The sequence below is a fragment of the Diadema antillarum genome, unplaced genomic scaffold (assembly GCF_040938485.1).
Source record: "Diadema antillarum isolate AM-2024a unplaced genomic scaffold, OU_Dant_1.0 seq00001411_RagTag, whole genome shotgun sequence".
Lineage (NCBI taxonomy): Eukaryota > Metazoa > Echinodermata > Echinoidea > Diadematoida > Diadematidae > Diadema > Diadema antillarum.
The window spans coordinates 318716-334755 of NW_027272165.1; the positions used below are offsets into that span (position 1 = coordinate 318716).

The 16040-nt window shown below is 38.9% G+C and overlaps 1 pseudogene; it reads left to right on the forward strand.

The window, feature by feature from the left end:
* LOC139709187 (F-BAR domain only protein 2-like) overlaps positions 1 to 16040 on the forward strand; it is a 169081-nt pseudogene that overhangs the window by 46993 nt on the left and 106048 nt on the right.

Consider the following 16040-nt stretch of genomic DNA (forward strand, 5'->3'; position numbering starts at 1 on the left):
GGATCAGAGTCAATATTTTCGCGTGTCTTTAATTTCCCGAAAAGCACCTGACTTGCGAAATTCACAAAAATAAAAACCTCGCGAAATATTTGGCGTATACAGTATTACATTGTACATGTGCATGTAACCTCCATTCTCACCTTGTGCATCATTGGTGCCCAGTGATACCAGCAGAGTTGATGGCACAGCAGGTGAACACAAGGGGCAAGGGCATTATCAAAAACTGATCAGGAAAATTTAGCCAATGTTAGTGAATAAATTTGCTTTTCCTGCAAAAACAAAACCTAATGACAGTTTTATAGAGAGACTGTAAAAAAAGCTGCCAACTATCATGTTTTACCATTATCGGTGCATCAATGGAGATTTTGATTCATGTTGTGACTCAAACGAGTCCCAAACCTACTCTCGATGTTTCTCACACAAGTATTAGTCCAGTCAAACAAGATTTAATTGTATGTTATCAGTATCAGTGCATTTTTTTCAGTGTGGTTTTGAAATGCAAAATGTGTTCCTTCTGAAATCTAACTTTGCATTCATATCACAAGATCTACAACCATTCTTTTAAACGAAACTTAGATATCCATGTAACAGAAATGACATATTAGTTTCTGCTGTCACAATTTTCATTTTGTGTTGGGTTTTTTTTTTCTCCATAAATTGGTGTGCATCAGTATGTTTTACTCTACAGAGGTTGACAGCTGCGTTAGACGAAAACTGCTCCTCTACGTTGCTTTATTTATCAAGACGTTTAAAGTGTTAATGGGATTTTAGCACCAGACTTATTAGTGTGTTCTGTGGAGATCCCAGGAGAAACCCAAAATGGGATGCAGCGAGTGAAAGTGCTCTCGACAGATTCAGGAGGCGCCGCCTCAAATTGGGCCACTCACAAATTTACATTTGACCTTGTTGATTTAGGGTCTTTGATTTTACTTAGCGATGGCAACGAATGTATGCTGTGGAACATTGTACATATGAACATTGTATATTTCCAAGATATCTCATGAAAAATTGAAAATGTATAGTTCACACAGCATTTCACAAAAATTACTGTTTTTTCTTTTTGAATTTTTTTTTTTTTTTGGGTGAAACCAGTACATCGAAATATTTGCCTGCCAAAAGTGGACCTGGAAACTTTGCCAGCTTGACCTTATGATGTACTGTAAAATGAGGAATGTTCGCATGCATTTTAATTTCGCGAATTTTGCAAACGGCAACATTTGCGAAATTAAAATGCACGCGAAAGTTCTTGCCTACACAATATGCATAGGATGCCAGTGGCAATTCTCAAAAATTTCATGCCACAAGAAAGGTCGTCGGCTCCAATTCACGAAATTTTCATGCTGTGAATATATCATGTTTTACAGTACTTGCCTTTAGCTGATGACCTCGGCGTTCTCACAAAATCTACTCACAAGTGTTTTTTTAGAAGGATGGAGTTTCAGAGGAGCACCGATTGCAATAGTCAAGTTCACACGCAGTTGCCAAACTTGAAGTTTAGGTCAAAAACTTAACTGTCAGTGATTAGCTCCACATGTGAATTCACGGCGCAGGTTCACACGTGCACGTAAATTTTAGGTTACAACTTACGAGCAAATCCTACTCAATGATTACACTGGAAGTGCAGAGTCTTTGCTAGATGACCTCACGCCCATACAAAATGCGAACGAGAAGCGAGGTTCATGCTAACTCACAAGCTCGTTGATTATTGTGTCCACACTTAGCGAAACTACTAGTGGGGACCTTCCCCCCCCCCCCCCCTGTGGCTCGTGGAGAGAGCGTAAACCATAAGATGTCTTGTGGTTCTAATCATTGACTAAACTTTAAGATTGCTTATTTTTGAATGCATCCACAAGGTGCTACACTACAAGCTAATCATTGAGAGTTAAATTTTCCACCTAAACTTAAAGTTTAGGAACAACATGTGAATCTAACTAGCTAGTATTATCATATCGAAATCATGGCTAAAGCAGGTCAACATCTCCCTGGCTGTCTCGATGACCCTGGATGCTGGTGTACTTATTCTGGATTTTGTATATATATCCCAGAGGAAGTGTATATTGAGGGGAAAGGTTCAAAGAAATAAACTCAGGGTTCCACACATCCTGTAATTAAGAGTGTTTGTAAAAAAGCAAAAACATTTGACATGTAAAAGACCGGGTGTATATACTGTAAATGCCAGAAGTGTGAGTAAGTGGTCGGAAGGGAGGAAGCGAAAATGGGGCACCAGGCTGGTAATTTTGCAGGACAATCCTCGTTCAGTCGTAACAAACTTGGTCTCTGGAAATAGGAAGTGCATATGCTCCCTGCTCTTTTTGTTGTCAAAGGAAACATAAAGCTAGAGCTCTGGATATCTGTTTGGCAGTGTTTTCAAACAGTTGCTAGATGTATGACTGAAAATATTATCCCTTTCTAAATATTAGCTGTTATCGTAACCTAGAATTTCCCTAAGCTCATCCTGCTTTATAAAGATAATAACAGGGTGTTTGTTATGTGTCAGTCATAATGTGTAGTCGTCTCAAAACACAATTCCTTCTGTGGACACCCAAAGTCCATTGCAGTTTGTTTAAACCCGTTGAGGATGCAACACGCATTTCTCACAGACGCCTTTCCGAGTATACTCGGGACTCGTCCTCAACAGGTTAATAATGGTAGCCAATGGTTTGTTTCCGCTGTCCTCACTCAAAAGAAATTAACTGGCGTAAAGATAACAGAAATCGTGCAGCCAAATGAAGATGAGATGTGCGATCGTATTTCAAAAGTGAGCGTGTGTAAAGGATACCGAATAATGGTCATTGCTTCTTTGTTGAGAGGGCCGGTCCGTGCTTACAACCTCTTATGTTTTCTTTTCAAAGAGTTTTTTGACAGTGTGTACAATGCTATGTGGAGTTTTCTCTGCTAGTCAACACTCAAAGCACACAAAGGGATAAATGAATGCAGCTATTAAAAAACTCCAGGGGGTGTTTCATCAATTTAGTCAGTGCTGACAAGTTGTCAGTCTCTGACAATTTCAGCAAAATCCTTGGTTTTGATTGGCTGAGATGCTCTGGTCACTGACTGTGACCATGGTGATTGTCAGAGACTGACAACTTGTCAGCGCTGACAACTTTCATGAAACGGTACCCAGATGTAGGCTAGTCTTGTCGGTATCATTTATGCCAAGGAGCAGATAGTACACTTGGTCTCACTCAAAAAAACAACAACAACAACACTAAAAACAGATGTGTTAACCCATTGAAGACTAGCTCCGAGTATACTCGGGCAGGTGTCTATGGGAAATGTGTGTTCTATAGCAAAAGAGGCCCATCCTCAACGGGTTAAATGTTAAACAAAAAGGAAAAAATGTACCACCAGTTTTGTATCACAGGAATATGGGAGTGCGGAGTAGGAGTAAGGAAGATGAAGTGTTGTGATGAGGAAGAGTGATTAACAGGAAAGATGATGATGAAAAGAGATAGCATCTAGTTCTATACATAAGAGGATGGTTCGAGGTGGGAGGAGGAGGGACTAGGGGTGTACAACAGCACTGAGAGGCAACTGCTTTGTGGTTGCTAGGAAGTTGATGTTGCATTCATCACTGTCACCCTCTCCTCGTAAGCCAACATCAATAATGGACTTCAGAGATGGGCCTCAATCAAAAACAAACCAACGACTGCCCTTCAAAAGAAAAGGGAATAAAGAGTTAGGGAGAGAGCGAGAGAGAAACAAAGAAGGAATGGATGAAACAAATTGACAACAGCAGCAAAATATTTGTATTGTAATTGTTGTCAGATAGTTCTGAAAGTGTAAATATGTTGTGGAACTGCTCAGTCTCTCAGAAATCAAAGTGTTAAAGGCCCGGTAGCGAGGGAATTCATGGGTAGCCCGATTCATTCACTGCCCACCGGGGTACATTCGAAAACCACGAACAGCACTGGGTCAGCGAATGCGTGCATCGAAGCATGCGCTTATCAGTAACAGTCGACTACATTTGAGATTCTTCTGCTTTGTGTGCACTTACGTAGAGATCAGTAATAATACTGTAGACAATTTGTTGCAGGGATTCTCGAATACAGTAGGACCTCGATTATTCAGCCACATCGGGACCGGCAGGCATTTAGATAATTAATTTGGCCATGTATTATAAAGAGAGATACGTACATGTATGCTCAAATACTGCACTTTCCAGCATATATCATGCTAGGGGTACACACGATAATGTTGTTGCCAATTCATTAATATTATGATTATCTGCATGGCATTGTCATATTTCATACCTCAATAAAATGAAATACAAGTAAAATATCCCTTCATGTATTGTTTGTTTGATTGATATTGACTGACAATGAGATCAATATTGCGACTTGTTGAATAGGCCTACTGCTGCTGCATTGTACTGTAATTACTGCTGTGTACTCAGTGCCAGTGACAAACGCGGCGCCATTCTTTGACATCATCTCATGAACTAACTTTCAATTTACAGTTCACTGCGATGATTGGAAATGTCCCGTCGTGTATTTGCAAGATAATGGATGAACATGTGTTTGTTTTGAGTGAGATTTGGCACTGAAAATACATGAAACAAAAAAAAAAAAAAATCAGCCAATCAACGTCCGGATAACAGAGAATCAAGATAATCGATGGCTGGATTATCGATGTCCTTCTGTGTATTCGTGCCAGGCTGGCCTTCCTATTCCACGGTATCCTCATGTTACTGGGTCTTTAATAGCTGATGTAGTACATCTACCTTTGCCGTGGCCGAAGAAGGGACTTCAGTGCATGGTGTGGTGGAGACGCTGGTGTGCAGTGCCCATTATCTATCAAAGAAATGTGACTTTGGATTATTAGATGCAGCAAGCATCCCCCATGACAGACAGACTGAATTTCATGCTACATGGAGCACATACGGCTGGAGATTTCTGTCAGTCGTTGGAAGTTTCTCCAAAATTCTCTTCCTTTTTCTGTCTGTCTGTCTGTCTCTCTTTCTGTTTCACTTTCTATCCTTCTCTCCCTCTCTTATCTCTCTCTCCTCTCTTTCTTTAGGTCGTTCCATCCCTCCATCTGCTGTGCCTGCAGTAGCAATGCGAGACACTCTTTTTGTGTCCACTTGATGCATTCATGTTCCATTTCCACCTGAACAAAAAGAAACAACATCAACAAAATACATTGAATGTGAAGAAACGAGTGAGAGATGGAGAGAAAATCCAGATGGGCGTGAAATTTGAGAAGGATCGCATTTTGCGCATTTCCGGCTCTGATTTGCAGAAGGCGAGACAAGCTCTGCGTGCGACTCGCAGCACACCTTAGCGGAGATGCGTTGCGTGATGTGCATTGTACGTCTAGACATGTCAGGATGTGACATAATGGTGAATGCGTTTGCGAGGGTGGCATGGGATTAGAATTGAAGTTATATTTGATTTGCTTGAAATCTCCTTAACGTTGGCAGCGCGCAGTGGGTGAACATTAGGGAAAGTGGCTAGTGACGGGGGACGAGGTAGGGGTGAGAACGAGGGCTTTATGTTATCATTTGGATCTCTGGAAAGGATGCTGATGTCTCTCAGACGCCATATTTACTGTGTGAATCATATTTCTATTAAAATAGAGAAAAAACAGGTTTTCCATGACAGTGGTTATACACTTGATGACGAGTTTGATGCAAAAAAAAAACCCCCTGATTTATATCCATTTTCAGCAGCTTGAGATATTTGAGATTACAGCTGTTGAATAATTATTTAAAGAAAGTAATTGAAATATAAGTGATAATTTTAATAATATCCTCAAAATATTTCCGGTTATGTAGCAAGTGCAAAGTCATTGAAAGAGAACCTTTCTTGAAAAAAAAAAGCTTTGATACTGATGTTTATCGGTGTTTGCGGTCAAACTCTTCATATATTTCCCCATGTTTATATTTTAGCTCTTTAATACGTCATTCCTCTTTTCACTATTTCTAAATAGGGCACTTTGCTTCAACAAAAGCTGTTCTGCAAATCTGTTATCAAATATCATGATTGCTATTACTTTGATGACACTGTATGTATTTCTATTTTTATGATGATCAATAAGGTGAATTGAATTGAATTGAATTGAATTGAATTGAATTGAATTGAATTGAATTGAATTGAATTGAATTGAATTGATATTTACTATAAAAAATAGACAAATTATATCAGGAAAACCCAGAATAAGTAAAACCAAGAAATCATTCAACAAATAGCAATAGATTATGAGAAAATAGCAATAGCAACAACTCCCAAGCATACCGGAGCCCTGTTTTATGAAGAGTTAAAATTGATTATATAGTTGATTTCAACTATAAGTCTATGGCAGCCTGTGTGTTGAGGAAATTTAGAATTGATTTTATCTTTTGATAAAACGGGGCCCAGATGGGATATGAGTATGGGATACATACAGTTTATATCATGCTTATGTGTATATTTTGATGTGGACAGACGGAATGTGAAAGAAATTTGTATGCAAAATGCTGTATGCATACTACATGTATGGTCAGTTGTGTGTGAGTGTGTCTGTTTGTTTGTGTGTGTGTGTGTGTGTGTGAGTGAGAGAGAAAGAGTATTTTTAAGTGAGAGAGAAAGAGTATTTTTGAAGTGACAGTCAAAGATTTATTTGTTTGACACATTTTACTCAGTTGTCTCTCAGACAAATGAATTGACGTAGTCAAGCTATTGGCACTGACCACTTCTTTTGTTTTTCTTCTTTTCTTCTGTGTGGTCATCTCTGACCCATCTGCAGGGCCATGATTGAGGACAGTTACCACAAGAGTGTCAGCAAATTAGCCAAATCCACCAGCAATTTCTCGCAGCTTGGGTGAGTGTTTTGCGATCCGCGGCGACAGCGGCAGCTCCGATCTGCGACCCCGCATCTCGCCTGTGATGTCCCAATTAGAGATACTCCCCGTCCCCTTTTTGTTTGATATCGGCTCGATGGTCAGTTTGAGTGCTTTGCAAATTGGGTGCACCGCAAACTCTAGGGATGGAGGGGGGGGGGGGGTGGCTGAATTGCAGGGGACTGAGTCGTGTGCATGGACACGAAGCAGGCTTGCATCAGACTCATTAACAGCACGCTTGTTCTCTTTGCCATGACCCCCATTGATTATCTGTTTTGTGACTCGGCCCTATGTCACATGGTTTAAAAGGGGGAGGTGTAATTCTGACTGTAACAAGATGACTCACTAAAACAACAACAAACACATTACACTCTGAAGAAACAGGTGAAAAAATGTCATCTCTCTGCATAGTATGTTGCATGGGAGAAATATCAGGTCTTATATGGATTTCTCTTTGTGCAAACATTAATTTTACAAGTTCAAATTATGAAAAAATCGGAATTAATCATATAATTATTTGAATAAAAACAAGTGGAAATGAACTCACGTGTCGTGGTGTTACACCAATTATCAGTTGGCTTCTTTGGGTAATTGAAGCTCGCGTTGATTGCTGAATGATAATAATTTACATTAAGTCAATAAGGGATAAATATGTTACTTAGTTGATGCACAAATTCTTTTTCTCTCTGTCATTCCTCCATTTCAGTCCTTCCATTTCTACAACCGTTTGACCCAGATGATCAAATTAATCTTTAATGAGCAAGCAAGAAATTTTATTCTTGTAAAATAACACAGTAAATATAGATCATATGTATATAGATTAGATTTCTTTTGTTCCAGCCACAAACATCAGCATTCTCTTCCCTCCCCCCCCCCCCCCACACTGTCATTTATTGCTGCACTTGTAAAAGCCTCCAACAATTCTTGTAAACAGGGCAGAGAATTTTTTTTGTTAGGAAAAGAAAGGTTTTTTTTTTTTCAAGGTTGTGATAACTGAAAATAAGTCAACGATGGGAGTAAACCACAAATCTTCACTTCGGCGAATTGTGCCGACCATCAATTGTCGATCGTTCCCGCCAAAGAGATTCCCCCTACATTGACGTTCGAATTCCTGTGCAGGTATTTGGTCTGTTTAGGCTGAGCAAATATTTTGTCTGGGCATAGATGAATGGGGTGTTATTCAGCTGTGTTAAAATGTGGTCTGTTGGTTGCTCTTTAACGAACCCACATCCGTCTTACCTTCGCCATAGTTTCTTTTTCGTTCTTTCTCTCTCTCTCTTTCTTTCTATCTATCAGTCTTTCTCTCTTTTACTCTGTCATACATAATTGATTTACTGTTTCATTTTCATTTTCTGTATGAGTCAGGTGTACTTGGACTTGAAATGTTCAGCTCCAATTCTATATCAAATGTTTGCATGCTGTTTAAATCAACAGTCCTACACTGTAGTTTAGCAGCAAAAACTACTTTTGAAGAACTGAACAGATGTCTTGTTCATTGATTCTAAAATTAGTCATATTTCATATTTGTAATTGCTTGGATAATCAACACAGAATGTACAGAAACTTGCCATAAAAAGGCTGGTATCCTTTGTGGTACCAACAAGGATGTGTATGTGTGGGACTAGCACAATTGTTTGTTGCTGATGAAAATACTTTTTCAGAAACATAGAGAATGTTGGTCTTTCATGAATATGAGTCCTAAAATATTTGCAGGAATTGCAGAATATTCTAGCCGGTGCAAGATGTACAGCAGCACATTTAACGTGATGACTGTCAATAACCATATCGAAATTTATAGTACTTGTAGTTATCATGATGAATAAAACCTTTCAAGTTATCATTATGTAGTCATTTATTGTGATGATTTACTATTAGTACTTCTATTACTATGTTGTAACTTGTTCATTGTCTCTGAGGTTGAAAATCAGTAACTTTTCACCACAAGGGGTAACGTTTGTTTCTCATGCCATGACTGTGGTGCTTTGATGCCATGCAGATTCAACCACTTGTGAAATTATCTTTCGAGGTACATGGAAATTCTTCAACTCTTTGTGACATTATCTTTCAAGTCCCAATTCCAGTAATAAATATATGCCAAAGACAGTAATTCCTTGAGAATGGGATGCTCATTTTTTCAAATGCACATTGTGCTTGTATATTTCAAGATTTGTATAAATGGAAGGCCGAAATTCCTGCTCATCTCCTCTCCCTCTGCTCCAGCACGTTTGCCCCGTTCTGGGCGGTGATAAAGTCGGCGACAGACAAGCTGGCTACGTCCCACCAGAAGCTGGTCCAGAAGCTACAGGACATCGTCAAGGAGATCCAGAAGTATGGGGACGAGCAGCACAAGAAGCACAAGACGGTAAAGAAAAAAACAACAACCCATGACTGTCACAGCAGTCATGACCCCTGTGTTCCTCTGAGCTGGGTTGGTATTTTTTTTCCCCACCTGGGGTTGGGCTGGGGAGAGGGAGGTTTGGGTGAGGGAGGGCCTTTCAACTCATCTTCTGTAGTTATAAAATCCAGGGAAAACTGGGACAGTTTTAAAAAATGTCAGTAAAAGTTGTCAAATTCCTGAAGTGGGTATTTTTTTACCTTTAGTTTTTAAGTGGTCAAAACTTTTCTTTTACAATCATACGCTATGTTTGAGGGATATACATATGTGACCCGCTACAACAAAATGATCCTAAAGTCGGGCGAGGTCGATTATTTGAAAATTGCATGATATAATCCCCTAATCTTTCTGCTTTAAATTGATATATAACACATTTTATAAAAATAATCGGCTGCGGAGATATCGATGTTTAAAAGAGAGCATGTCGAGACGTCTGGAAAATCACTGTTTCGAAAAAAGCGCCCTAAAAGTCTTCCTTTCGACGCAATCGCGATCAAGGGACACACAAGTCAGTGTTCACGTCTGGACAATAGCAGGTAAGCCCTAGCAACCCCCGAAGAGTTCATTCAAGCACATCAGCGTCGGCAGTTTCCTCACCAACCAATCAGTGACCAGGATGTGAGAAGCGGCTGAGCATAGTGCACCCCGCCCACACGCACCAGTCGACTGGGCAGTGTGCGAGCTTCACGCTTCGGTTAGCAGCAAGCAGCAAACTGACCAATGAGATCACTCTGGTCGTTGTTAGGGGCGGAACCTATCTGTGGCGCTCAATCCAAATTTTCGAACCAGTTTCTGCTTCGTTGAAACGCCAAAAAACATGGCTCAGAAAAACGCAATTTTTTAATCTTTCCTTTGATCATTTTGCTTCAAAATTTCGACAGATGATAGAAGACATGTTAGACTCCAATAATATATCAAAATCAGAAAATCGTAAGTTTTGACCAATTTTAATGCTCTGACTTCAAACTCGATTTTCACGGCTTCGACCGTGCGTGACTTTAGGACCTTTTTGTTGTAGCGGGTCACATATGTACATTTGTTGTCAAATTTAGGTGTTGCTTAGAAATCAAGCCTTGCTTTGTTGACAGCAAGTGTTTAGGAGTGAAAATGAAGTTTGCAAAGCATGGCAATTGTATGTAGCTCTTACATTTGCAACATTTAGTAGATTATTTTTTTAGCAGATGCAACTTCTTCCTGAACTTGTCTCTTCATAGGGGACATGCATCTGTAGTTGAATGAGTTTCCAAGCAAATAATAGTGTAGTGGTATTGTTGCATTGACAGAAAGTATTTAGTAGTGAAAGAGCAGATTTGTGTGACCTATGTAGTCATTGCTGTACATGGTAAACATACACCAGTCAGTGGTTAGTAAAGCAGACTTTGGCGCCACTCTTTTATCTAGTTTCCTGCTCAGCTTCTGTGATTATCAAAGCTGTGACGGACAGAGATCCCAGTGCCAAATAGCCTTGACCAGAATATATAGCGGTCATGTTGCAGCCCTTAATTGCTTTTTCCTCTCTCTTTTTTTTTTTTTATAATCTCTTCAAGGGAACAAAATTTCAGTTCTGTTAAAAAAAACCTACAACCCAAGAATCCATTTTATGTCTTGCTTTCCATCTTATGAACCTTTCACATCCTCTGCTTAAACCAACTAGTCGTGGTGGAATTTTGCTACAGAAATCATCCTCTTGTCATTAAATTGGCAACTCTGAATTCTACTTTATACCTTGTATTGAAGAGAGATTAACTTGAACAAATTTATATTGTGTAATTCACTCAATCCACACAAAATCTGAAGAGGAAATTTTTTCAAAAAAAAGTTGCAATTCGTAACAAACATTACAATTTGATCTTTTATAAGTGTGTTGCCAATGAGAGGATCAATGAAAAATATCGCAATGTAAAGTCATAAGGCACATGATAATTCTACAAGCGAATTGAGCAGGGGTACTGTATATGGCCAAAACAGGGCTCAAATAAAATGAGATGTTCACTCTATCACATGAAATACTGGCATTGAATGATGAAGATGACAATTAAAAAAAAAAGGATACTGCCTTGAATTGCATCAGATGTGGTTCCTGGAACTTAATGGGTTGATTACTGATTGGCACATCTGCTGTGGCTTGTGTCTCTCTGCAACTGTCAACATAGATATCATAAAACTATCTGGCAGTAAATGGGTATTACATGATCCTCCAAAGTCCAATAGACCGTAGCTGTAGAATTTGTGGACATTTTTTTTCCCTACAGCCTAGTTAATGAACCATTTCATTCACCTGCTCCCTCCAATTAAGTTTCTCAGGCAGGAATTCACTCTGCATTCATCAGGTGTTGCTAGGTAGGGCAAGCCTCCAGTAAGCTTTGTGGTTGTTAGGCAATCTTTTGCGAACAAAGCATGCTTGAAATAGAATCTGAATATGTTATGAGAGCAGTCTGTAAGAGCCCATTTGCCTTTGATAATTGCCTTTGTTGGAGACTGTGGCATTGTTCCACTTGTTTGAGAGTCCAAATTATGTTACACTATCTTTTTTTTTAAAGGAATTCAACTGGCTGCTATAAAAATGGACACAAGTTGCAGAAAAAGGGCATGAGCACATAAAGATTTGGGGCATGCTATTTTGGCTTGGGGTTACTTTGCCATTTACTGACCCTTGGGGATTACATCCCACCCCACCCCCACCCCCTGGAAGTATGTATTGGGTCTGAGCCAGATGTGACTTGGATGGAGTTCATATAGCAGTATGTTTGATAGTCACAGGACCTTTGTATATTTATATCAGCCATGAGAAGTAGTAGCAGTAGTAGTAGTGATTTAATTTGATTGAATTCATTTCCACTTTGTGTTCACAAAAGCCTAAAACAAACATAATTGAGTTACAATGATTATTCCAATTATTATTATACAATACGATGTGTTGTACAGTAGTGATGGGTTGTGGTAGTGCAGTCACACATTTTGCATTAGTAGCTGTGTAATGTGTGCCTGTATCGTCTATGCAAGTAGGAGCCAACATTGCTGACCTGTAGTGAAGTCTTATTAAGACGACTGTTACATATATATTAAATCCATCTAATGAATGTTATGGTATGATATGATACCTCACAAGTCTGAATTCACAGCTCCGTGGGTTTTAACTCCACTTTAGGGACCTTTACAATGGATTTGCAAAATTGGGAATACATCCTCTGAATATTCATGTTTGGGAGATAACTCATCGTTTGTCAAATTACAGCTGTATGTTACTTTTGTCCTTTTGTTTTTGTTAATGTCATGACAATGTGAGCGAGACTATCTCTTGTTTCATTCCTTGACCAGGTCAAGATCGAGGTCCAGAGTACGGCGGATGTGGTAACCAATATTCAGACCACCACGGATCTAGTGGCCAAGGTAAGACTAACCGTCGCGCTCAGTGTGTGTCGAGAGGAAGGATGCGGCATACCTCATGCACTCGTTGGTGGTAGCCGTGTCCGTTCAGTACAACTTTTCATCGGATAAAGAGAAAGATAGAGAGATAGAATATACGGCTTGAGAAAACAGAGGAGAGCAGTATATCAACACAATTTACATTGGACAGAGAAAGAAAGGTCCAGAATACTGTACGAGCTGAAATTTTCGCGTACAGATATTTTCGCGAATTGCTACGTGGAGGACATTTTCGCGTGTTGTTAATTTCGCAGTTGTGAGGGTCTAACTGAACTTACTTGAACTCTCACGAAAAAACTATAATTGTCTAAACGAAAAATACCTTACACGTGTAAGTACTAGTACTTTCTCAATTTGAAAGTAAAACAAATATCAAAAAGAAATACTTTACAAGGACTTTCGAAATTCATGCCAGACATCGACAGGTGAACACCAAGAATGCAGCTGCAAGAGTAGACTGAACACACTTATAAACAGCTACAGCTAGCTGTACTATGCGACGTGCATGCACAGTCGACATGTTGAAGGCTAGCTAGGCGCAGCGCAGGACGGGATACATACTGTACTTATTAATGCTAGCTACGTCATGGCCATATGGCTCAGCTCATGATAGCTGTGTGCTAGACCTACATACACTATGTAGCTAGCCACGAGTACTAGTAGTGTACTGTACGGCACTATAATTTTGGCGTGATCCTGCAGCACATGGCATGGCTTGATTTTCACATCCCTGCGTTGTTTTCTCTCGTTTTTATTTTCGCGCGTTGTTATTTTCGCCTGTTGTTATTTTCGCGGTTCAAAGGCGATTCGCGAAATTCGCGAAAATAAAACCACCGCGAAAATTTCAGCTCGTACAGTATGCAGCTAGAAAAAAAACACAGAGGCAAAAAGTATATTTGTATGAAAGAGAGAGACAGATAGAGAGATAGAATATATGGCTAGAAAAAAAAACAGAGGAGAAAGTATATATCGGCACAATTTACATTGGAAAGAGAAAAAGACATATAGAATATATGGCTAGAAAAGAAACAGAGAAAAGTATTGATGCGTTCAAGAATATGATCTGAGAAGATGAGAGAAGAAATACCACTTCATACAATGTAAATAGTAAGAATTTTTCATGCAGATTGTGGCCAGTGACATTAAAAAAAAAATGTGCATTTACTCATAGATTTGATGCTCCTTATTCTGTAAACTTTGTGGTTCAATTACAAAAAATGGAGGAATTTATGTACTGACTGATATGTAGGCAGAACTTTGCAAGGCAAAATATGTGATAAAGGGTGGAGCACACCTCAAAATAACCGCATGTTGTTTGTATACCAATTTAAGATGACATTATATAGAATTAAGGCAATTTTTTTTCCAAATGTTAATTCTGCTGACTCTTTCCCTTTAATAAAATAAAAAGAAGATATGGGTTTGGTATTTGCTCTTGATATAGCTGGAAGTCTATTGTTAGGGGGCACAACCATAGAAATGGAGATGATTCGTACACAGCAGTCTGTTAACGCGACACCAGTCAAGGAGAGAAAATGATAACATACTGCTGCCATTAAAAGCCTCGATGTAGAGGCATTTCATGGGCAATCTCGAGGGTGTTTAAATCAAAACTTGCTGCCACGGCAACCAGTGGTCTCTATGAAAACATATGAGATTATCTTTCATGTGCTGACATAATGGTATGTTAGCATCACCGAGCACTGGATCCTAATGGAATTGGATGATGTGCTCATACAGGAAATTTTTGCTTTATTTCTTATATTTCTCTTGGAAAGAGAGAATTCTTTAAAGATAGTGCATAGATAAGTGCAGCTCTTCCTTTTTTTTTAAAATCCAAATGCTGTTGCAGACATCTTTTGGATGGCATAGATCATGCATTAAATTCACCCCATAAAGCATAATTCAAAAAAACCACACCTCCACGACTGTATGACACAGTGCCAGAAATAATCATGTTTATATTGGCTGCCAGTGAGATTATAAGTGAAATTAGCTACAATACAATATGTGGCTGTTAATTTGACTTTGACTGCAGAGATAAAAAGAAAAACTGCAGTAGTATGATGCTCTTCACAGCATTCAGAAGTTCCTTCTGAGTTATACAAGCAGATCTTATCGTCAGCGCGTAGTAAAAATGTTTAATTGGCATCTTAAGTGGAAGATCAATATTTAACTCCTGCTTTGCCACTTCATTACAGGAACAACGTGTTCGACAAGTGAGTGTTAATTTTGGGGTTGTGAAAGTCTTGTCATTTGACATTATATATTTTAATAATACATCAATCCATAAAGCAGTCACTGCGTAATCAAGTCATCACATGGTCATTTTCTTCTTCTTTTTTCTTTTTATTCTGCTTCCTTTTTTGTTTTCTTTAAATAGTAAAACCAAACCATAAATAATCATATCCTTTCTATAATGCTACCATTTGAATTCAAGTGTATTGACAGAGGCTCAAATTATTTATCTCTCCCGATATCTGAACCTCCATGTACAAACATGAAGAAACAACAAATATGGATGAGCAGCTTTTCAAAATGAACACAAAGATTTGCATAAAGTGTAATGTATTTTAAAGTGAGAGTCCCATAGAAAACACTGGAAAAATGTGCAGCCATCATTTGCTGCTTTATGTACACGTTTGATTCTGCCAAAGGGAAAACTTTAACAATACAATTGTATATATATATATAATATATATATATATTTTTTTTTTTTTTTGGGGGGGGGGGGGGGGGGGGGGGTACTTGGCGTATGTGAGAGCCAGTTTTACTTATTTCTCAATCTGTGGACGAGAACTATTCCATCTTATCAGTATGTCTTTAATAGCATGATTAATAGCAATCCTTGATATGTATGTATACATGCTTGGTATAATACATAGACACTACTCAAAGAAAATAAAAGGGCTGTGACCTGAATAGTTACATCTATGAAAGAGATGTCAGTGGCCTTTCTCCCCTGCGTAAGAATAATGAATGATTTGTATCTGGCAAAAACTGTAAGTCGAAGTCTAACACTCGAGACTTGTCTATGTGGGGCAAGCTCCGCTCCTTGGATAAAGCCCGCACTCTTTGAGACAGTGTTAGCATATTTTAGTACACACATACCTGTCCACTGCTGCAGCGAATATGTGGATTCTTGTGAGAATAATTGTGGAGCATTGTGGTATGGCAGCCATGTTGCAGTCATTCTCATGTAGAATGATCAGCTCCAGATGAGGAAATCTTTTTACAGAGAATATGTTGGCTGAGTCCACTTGACAGAAGAGTTTAAAGTCAGATCTTTATGCATCCTCACTTTGCTCTTTGACTAATCTGCGATACTTTTTTTTTTCCTCGCTCAAACTGAACATCCAAGTATTGATATGATTTGCCATACTCGGATATGGACCATCT